Here is a 9412-nt window from a genome sequence, read left to right as displayed (position 1 = left end):
GTAGAGCCCAAAATGACAGACTGGCTTTCAGCCTAACTCATTGAGAACAATTTTAAAAGATTTTTTTTCTCCTCCAGAGGAGGAAAAAAAACCAGATCATGCATACATGAACCTCCACCATCAGCTATCAGCCGGCTGAGGCATGAGGTGACCTCACAATGCAGCCCTGCAGCCACAGCTCAGGTGATACAGCTCAGCATTAAGGCAGAATTGTAGAGTACAGAATTGCTGTCTGTACTTGAGCATATAAAACACTCCTCACCAAATGCAGCTCAAAAACAGGTAAAGCAAAGTGAGAAGGGTACAAACAACCATGAGCAAAGCAGTAAATCAGCTGGTTCTGGACTCCTTTCTCAGCATTACTGCAATGTGGCTTCTGAAACAAAAGGAGTGTATTGAATTAGTGCAAGTGGAAAATTGGTTCTTTGACCAAAAAGAAAAAAAAAAAAAACAGGGGAAGGAGGGAGCTGTGGGAGCTGTGTGGGCAAGATGCTTTAAATAATTGTGGGGGGTTTTTTCCTTAATTGGAGAATTGGAAAAATAAATTAAGAGTTTGGCAAATTTTCGTCAAAACATTTCAACAGCCAAAGCCTAAATTCTGGCTTTAGTTCACTCTACCAATGACGATACCCTCCGAAAAATGTCAATAATATGAGAAAAACTTATTGTTGCTTTCATTTTCCACAAAAAAAGTCTCATCTTCAGTGCAACACTCATCTCAGTCTGTACTGGCCACAAGCTGGATGGGCAGATATTTACTCCCTCCAATTACTCCCCTCCACTAAAATTTGCCTGGGGAAGGAAGAATAAGACAAGGAAGAGGGGCAATAAAGGAGTCACAATGAGGGGTAGAACAGAAGAAAAGAGGATGAAAGTACTCAGCAAAATGACACAGAGAGGGAGAGCAGGAAGGGTGAAAGAAAGAACAGTGTTTTTTTTTTTCTCCCCCTTCCATTACAGAAAGTTTAATTTTCTTTTCTTCATCTGTTGTAGAAAACCCCACATGTTTATGGTTTTAAGTGGTAAAGACAAAGCCTGGGAAAGGAAACAGAGTAGAGTTGCATGAGGTCACAGCCTGTTTCATCTCCCAAACCCGAGCCCACACCTTTGCCCACACAGCTTTAGGTTTTGCTGTCACTGACGTGCTGTCCATTAGCTTTCTAAGCAGCCTGTAACAAGATAACAGAAAGGTGGAGCCCACACCACTCTTTGGGGAGCCAAAAGAGATCTAATATTTTGGAAATGCCTACCCACATAGAATAGTTCAGAGAAAAGCTGTTTGGAAACAGAGGGTTCAGGATTTGAGAAATATTTGCAGAAAAAATAATTTTCTGTAGTACATTTCTTTCAGAACACAATAGATAAACAACAAGTCTCTGTTGAAGAAATTAAAGAAGAAAGTTTTACAGACACTCAAAATGGATTCATGCCCTGTTTTGTTTGCAAAATATTGGTTTTCCCCTGAAAATAAATCTCCATTTGCAATGCAGGTACTTAGCCTGCCTACAGCATTGACAATTTTTTCCTTACTACTCCTATGCAGTTTATCCCTCAAGGTGTCCTTATCACAAAACCATCCAGCCGTGCTGGGGAACCCATGAACTGTGGAGGAAGACAAACACAAGAGGGATTCCTGCAAACTTTTCTTGGTCCTGCCTGCACTGCTGCCAAAGAAACACCTCTCAGAGCTGCCAGCAGAGTTTGGTGGCTGCCAAAGACCTGGCCTGGGGTGCTCCTGGACAAGTGGTCACAACATGACAGGGCTCAGAGTGTTCCAGGCATGCAGTTTGCACCATTTGTTTGAAGCACAAGATGGTTATAAACCCCCTTTGGGCGGCTCATGGAGCACGTGGGTGGAATGTTTGCTCCGTCTCTGCCATGAGCACATGGCAAACACCCCAGTACAGCGGGTTCCTCCAGGGCAGGGATCGCTCCGTGCTCCCGAAAGGCGGCCGGGAGCAGCGGCGAGCTGCGGGTGCCGGGCTGAGCTGGGTCAGCTCCCGGCGGCGCCGGTGCCCAGACCTGGGGAGCACAGGAGGCAGCAGCCCCTGCTGGGACACCAGCACCCCGCGTACTGCTTCAACCCTGGCTGGATTCCAGGCACCCACCAAAGCCCCTTCCCACTCCCCTCCACAGGGGACAGGGGAGAGGAAATGTAACTGAGGGTTCATGGGTTGAGGTAAGGGCAGAGAGGAATCACTCCCCAAATACCACCACGGGCAAAACAGGCTTGAATTGGAGATCTTAACTGACTTGAGTCAGTTCAGAGTCAGGATGGTGGAGTCAGGTCAGAGCAGGATGGTGGAGAAGTTAAATAAAACCTTAAAAAATACCTTCCCCCTATCACTTCCTCCTTCCCAGCTCTATCTCCTCCCCTCCCCCAGTGCTGCAAGGAGACAGGGAATGGTACTGTCAGTACATCACACATTGCTCCTGCTGCTGCTCAGGCAGAGGGGTCCTTCCTCTGCTCCACCATGGGGTGCCTCCCATGGGAGACAGTTCTCCGTGAGTTCCTCCAGTGTGAGTCCATCTCATGGGCAACAGCCCTGCACGAGGTGCTGCCAGGAGGATCACCCTTCCACAGGGTCAGTCCCTCAGCCACAGGCTGCTGCTCCAGCCTGTGTCCCCCACAGGGTCACAAGTCCTGCCAGCAAACCTGCTCCAGTGTGGGCTCCTCTCTCCATGGGTCTGCAGGTCCCTGCCAGGACCCTGCTCCAGTACAGGTTTCCCAGGGGGTCACAGCCTCCTTTGGGCATCCCCCTGCTCCAGTGTGGGCTCCTCCAGGGGCTGCAAGTGGATCTCTGCATCCCCATGGACCTCCATGGGCTGCAGGGGCACAGGGGACTCTTCTGCTCCTCCTTCCTCACTGCTCTTGGTGTCTGCAGTGTTCCTCTCACATGTTCTCATCCTGCTCTTCTCTGGCCACAACCACAACCACACAATCACTTTTATTTTCCTTCTTCTTAAATACATTATCCCAGAGGCGTTACCACCATCCCTGACTGGCCCAGCCTTGCTCAGTGGTAGGTCCATCCTGGGTTTGGAGGCATTGGCTCTGCTGGGCTTGGGGGAAGCTTCCAGCAGCTTCTCAGAGAACCCACCCCTGTAGCCCCCTCTGCTACCAAAGCCACACCACACAAACCCAATACACACCAACAGCCAGGATGGCCCTGCTCCGAAACCAAATGGTGAGTTCTTCTTTTGAGCTTTGAACAGTCCTTTAGCAGCTGGAGACCTGAGTATGTCAGCACACAACTTCTGGAATCTGGAAGTGGGTCAGATCTGGACTAAGCCACGCAGAGATGCTTTTAGAGTCACAGGGCCAGGCCACCGTGTCTGGCTCAAGCAGAAATCTTCTAAGCAGACTTACTTCTGATTGAGTGGTTCCAGACTGAAAACCATAAAAACTTAAATCATCCAATTGGCCGTAGAAAGAATTAGAGGAAATGCTTTTTAACACTTTACCAGGCCCTCCCTGTTATTTAACTGCATTTTCCTCCCTTTTCCCCCACAACTACTGCAGATGAACTCACATTTCCTGAGAAGATTTCAATAGGTTTTTATAGAAAGTGAATTTACCACTCCTGACTGTGGGTACTCTTGGTGGGAATCTCAGGGTTGCACTCATGGAACCATGGAACAGAAATGACATTTTGACTATCTAAATACTCATAGGCAGGCTACAAATAAATGATTATTCACAGAAATTATGGGCAGTATTATTTCAAACAACAAACACATTCAAGAACATCCAGGCAGGCTCACAGATAGTTTGCAAACAGATAAAAGACCAAACACTTCCATTCAGTTACTTGCTGTAGATTATTCACGCAGCTCTAATAACAGTCCCCTGTCTCCATGAGCCTGCATCAGATGCAGGCCAAAACTGGGATGGTGGTGAAAGCTCCCACTCTATCATCATGAAAACCCAGAGTTGAACCTTTTTATCCCCCACCCCCCCATTCATTTCTACCAAACAAAAGCAAAAGATGGGATTATCTTCACAGAGCTTAGTTTGGAGTTGCTCATTTCAGTGGTATGCAGATATTTTCCCTGTGGTTTTGCAGAGTGACCAGGAACACCTGTTGATTTTAAAAGAAAAGCACAAAATCCCTGCAAAGCTGTGTTTTTGTTTGGTTAGGTTTGAGATTTTTCATCCTCTGTCTGTTTTTTAGGTTATGACAGCAAGCACAGCTTGCAGGGAACACTGTTTGGAAGCTGTTAAAGAGCAGTTTTGCTGCTGATGGGTGGCTGGTTGCACAGGGGATGATAAATGGCCTCCCAGTGGCTGCACTTAATGCAGCCACCAGGCTTTGGGCCAAGCACCCTCAGCGTGTCTCAGCCTCCCACCAGCACTCCTCAGAGGTGGCACCCGCCCCACAGCTGTTCCCCCTTCTCGTGCTGGTGCCATGAGATCCTCCCACACCGTGCTGGGGCCTCAGCCATCTGGGCTGCACACCATGAGCACCCCTCGAGCAGGAGCAGCAGGCACTCTCCCGTGAGGCAGAGAGCTGGAAACGAGCCCTGCCAGCCTTGGGGTGCCCAGCAGGGCTGCTCTCGCTGCAGGCAGCTGGGGAGATTGGTCGCCCTGGTTCAAGCCCATCATCTTCACCCTTGGTAGTCAACCTGGTTAAAGAAAGTGATTTGGACTGGTGCTATGCACTGCTATTCACCTCAAAATGCTCCTGTCTTCCTCCTGGAATTGTTGGTCACATCCTCACATTTTCCAGGACCCAGAGAGTGGTTTGATCTCCTTCAGCTCAGGGGTTTCCAGCAGTAATTCAGCTACATGACTGCCATATATGTATGGAGCTTGGGAGCTGGATGACCACACCACCATAGCCCTGGACCCAGATCCACCCCATCGCTGTTCTCTTCACCCCCAAGCAGTACAGCTGCAGGGCCTGCCAAAGTGCCTGGGGGTCTGCCCATCAGTACAGGGGATATGTAGGGCATGAGGGTGGAGTACAGGGTGCAAGTCAGCCCTACAGAACTTTATTATGATTTTTGGACTGGCATGGATGAAATTCAAAGGCGTCTTTGGTTGGACTGGGATTGGGGTTGGCTGGCTTTGTGGAAGAGCAGAAGAGCAGGTGGTGAAGGGCTGGCAGAGATGTCCTGCCTCAGACAGCTCCTCTGCCAAGGGAGCACAGCACCTACAGGGCTCTGGGAATAAAAGCTGTTCACTCATGTTTATCCAAGCAGCCCCTCTGAATTTCCTGTTTCCCATACAGCCCACCGCAGTGCTCCCACTTTACCTGTTCTGAGGGAGAAACCCCTGCCAGTTCTCCATATCCAGGAAGGAATGCCATAAAGCAGTTACTCTCTGAGCAATGAGCTGCCTGCCAGCCCAGGCAAGGGTGCCCATGAGGATTTTAGCCCGTGGGCTCAGCTGGTTCAACTTAAGAGAGCTGCTGTGGTCCCCTGAGGAGATCTGGTGTGCTTGCAGGGAATATTAATTTGCATTACTATACACGGGGCAGGGGCTTCAAGGTCCCTCTTTTCTCCCACCGGCATTTTGGAGTACTTACTTGTCCTCCCAGGACAGCAATTGCCCACGATGGTCATGACTGCCTTGCTCTGATCAAGGGTGAAACCTCTGCAGGGAGGTCTATCCATCAAAGCAGCCACACCTGCGTGGATGCTACTCCTTAAGGGTGGGAGCTGTCCTGTTCAGTTAGGTCACAACTGCACATGAGACAGAGGCTCACGAGCTGCTCCTCAGGTTTATTGCTCTCTGTTTCAGAAGAGAGGGTGGTGGTAGAGACTGGAAAGTGCTCCAGCAGATCAGACAGCACCATTAGAGAGCACAATTGCTTGCTCTCCATCAGGTCTTTATGAATGATGGAGCAGGATGTGTTAAAAGCATGTTAACTTGCTGAGATTCCTCTCAAGTGCCTGTTAGAGCCAGACTTTTACCAGCTGGCCTGTTTGAAAGGGAATCAAATTACATGCCAAATGGTGTTTAAAATCATAGGCAAGGCCAATACATTTTCTAGTAGGGGTTGTTTTCTTCACCCTTACCTATTGGAACAGGCAAACTGGTTTTAGCTCAAGTTGCAGGGTGACTGTGTCAAAACTCAGTTGGGGACCCCACAGGGGACAGGCTCCCCCTTCACTGCAAAAAGAAAAGAGAGGGAAGAAGTGAGGAAAACAAAAAGTGAGCTCACAGGAACATCATGTCTGATGCCTTGGGCTGGGGCTTCACCTCCTGCCCACCAGGGACACAGGAACCACGTCAGCTCAGGTAAGACATGGACATGTAAACAAACAAAACAGACTCACCTGAAAATGTCTCAGACCCTGAAGTTCTGGGATAAAAAAGCAGGAAATGTTTTACATGACATACGTCGCCAAAGTTGGTTCTTTGCTTGTTCTGTTTTAAAGTCATTTTTTCTTAACTATTGCTGTCCTGAACAATGCATAGCCACAAAAACACCACCACTGCCCATCCTCTCCTCTGCCTCTTGGCCTGGAACAAGAACAGCTTTTGTTGAACTAGGGCTGGGCACACAGGCTGCTCAAACAGAAAACTCCTTGGGAAACAGGACGTTTCCAAAATAAAGTCCTAATTGCCGTTGGGGGGAAAAAATATGTTAACATGAGAAGCAAACATTTTCACACAATGACTGTCACAAATACGAAAGCCTTGCAGATGAAAGCTAAAACATGTTAGGTTTTGACCAAAAATATTTTATGAGTAGTAAGGCGTTTGCTTAAAAAATATTCATTTACCTGAAAACCTGATTTTTCAATCAAAAAATCAACAGTGAAGCAGCCAGGCATAGAAAATTCACATTACACTTCAAGTATTCTCCTCGTGTGTCAACAGAACTGGAGATAGAGTAAAATGGCCCGGAAGATCAGCAGCAACAGGTTAATATTTAACACGGGGAGGATGCTCAGGAGCTGCCACACAAGAGAAACACCTCCCCAGCCTGCACACACCAGAGCCACTGCCAGGCAGGATGTTTGGGCAGTTTCAGAGTAACAAACAAGTTCGGACAATGCAGACCAACTCCATACAGAGTTCTCCTCCTCCTCCATCACTTTTTCCAGCAGAATGACAGCTGCCCCAGGGATGTGGTGGGAGAGCTGCGTTTGGGAGCGCCGCGTCACAGGGACAGGCTCTGAGTGCTTCAAAAAACGGCACAGGCAGCATAAAGCACTCCCACAGGGAACCGTGCGATCCTGCCGAGGCATTCCCACTCCTGCGGCAAGCTCAGGCTCCCCGGGGAGGGAGGAAAGGCAGGCGACCTTTCCTTCCGAGCTGCATCAGCTCTGCTCCAGGACTGAACGCGAGGCTCCCTCTGCTGAGTCTCCCACACAACTGATGTCTGCAGCATCCAGCACACCGAGGGGGTCAAAACCTTCATCTCGCCCTCCGAGCAGGCAGCAGCCAGAGGAGGACCTCTCACCCTTCTCCTGCACCAGGGGAGAAAGAGCTGGAGGTGTAGAACAGGACAGCGCCGGCGCTGGGGGAAATTTTCCTTGGATAAATGTGTGCGTGTGTTTGCATGTACTGTGAACACTTGCACACCTCCAAATTTGCGTTAAAGATCACTCGTGCGGCTCCACTGAAGGATGAGGCTCGGTCAGCCTCCCTGCCTGGGCTGTGGGACTGCCAGCAGCTGCTCAAACACCCCTCTGGTCACCTGCAGAAATGCTGTTACCAACACAGGCATTACATGACCCCTCCGTTTCATAGCAGATTTTGGAGGCTTCTGTATCAGGTGCAGAACAAGTGCTGTCCCAGATAGAAGCTGAAACATAGCATGAACTGGCAATTTCATTTTGTGATTCTTCCAGGTTCTGCCAGGAAAATGTTAAAGAAAAGTAAGAATGAGCTGCTGACCATGCTGAGCTCTTTTTTTTCTTCACTGTTGTATTATTCCTCACTTGGCTACACTTCATAAATGTACTCTCCTGGTCTTAGAGCCTTTTATTTCTACATATCCTCCATTCCATCCCTCTCATATCATGGCTTTTCAAAGCACAGTCCTTTCCCATCACTAAAAAAGTACCTTCCACTTCCCAAAGTACATTCTTATCTTCCCATAGCCCTGAAGTTACACCATCCTTTGCCTGTTTCCTCCTTTAACCATGCCCAGGTCTTCTGATTTCCATTTCTACCAAACAACCTAACTAATCTCTGTAAGGAAAATCTCATGCCTAGGCTTGCCAGGAAATCCACTTGAGGTGTTAAGCCCTGTATTAGATCCTTTCTCTCCTTAAGTCAAGCATTTGGTACCCACAAGTTAAGTGGATTAATCACATGCCTTCCATAGGGTACAGCACAAAACAGGAAAGCTCCAAAATACCGCCGCCTGTAAGAGCATTGCTGCAGGACCCCAAGTTCCTGTGACCTCCTCTCATCCCTCATGCTCAGAAATGTCAACGTGCATCTTTTATTATTTTATGAAGGCTATTTGAGCAGATCCATGGCGGGTTTTGACAAGCTTCCTGACACCTCTGCTCCTGAGTGCCAGACCTTCAGAGCTCAGCAGCAGACTGCATGGAAGTCAGGCAGGTTTTCCCCTCAAAATCCACCAACGTGGCCCCATAAGCAGAGAGGAAGATTGGGAGCAGCCTTTTTGCCCATTCCCTGCCCAGACAGAGCAAGTCCTCTCTGTCTCCAGCTCTCCCTCACTGTGTTTCCAAAACATACACTAGGTTAAAATGCCAGCTCTGGAAATTTAACAGTAAATAGTAATGCCCTGCCTCTATATTTTGCCACCACAGTAAAAAGATAGCAGAAAATATCACAGTCCCTGAGATATTTATACTGCCAGCATGGCTGCAAAGTATATCTGTATCCTAAAAAAGAGGGAGCTGAGGCACAGGAGGATTAAAGGCTATAGTTAAACCACCTACTGAGGCATCTGTAAGAGACTTATATTTCTGTGATTTGGAAGACTGAAGGAGTGTTTAGTCCTCCTGTTCCCAGGGCTGCCAGGCCTTGAGTCCCCGCAAGGAATCATTAAAAAGAAGAGTTGTATTCTGTTCCCTCCTCTGGGTAACTTAGCACAAGGCAACACATCTCACTCACCATATACAAAAATTATCTCATGCCTGAAGAGCAGAAACTGAGAACTTCCCTTTGCTCCTTTTTTAGCCCAGATCCCAGAGCTTATCTTCCAGCAGCCACAGCTGTGCATGATTCACTGCAGATAACAGGAGAGCACTGGCAGCAGCAGATTCAAAATCCCATCTGCCTCTAACTCAGTCCATCACTGCCACTGACATTTCATTAGCTCACCACTTCAGGAGCAGGGTTCTGCAGAACTGAGTCACATCCATCACCCTGCTGCAGGCAGCCTCCTCCAGCCCAGAGCAGGGCAACTTGATTATACCTGCACCATTCAATTACTTAGTCCAGATCTCTAAAGATACTGACCATGGGCTTCACAGC

Source organism: Corvus moneduloides, chromosome 4 (genome assembly GCF_009650955.1).
Source record: "Corvus moneduloides isolate bCorMon1 chromosome 4, bCorMon1.pri, whole genome shotgun sequence".
Lineage (NCBI taxonomy): Eukaryota > Metazoa > Chordata > Aves > Passeriformes > Corvidae > Corvus > Corvus moneduloides.
Note: the sequence above shows the minus strand (reverse complement) of the source record.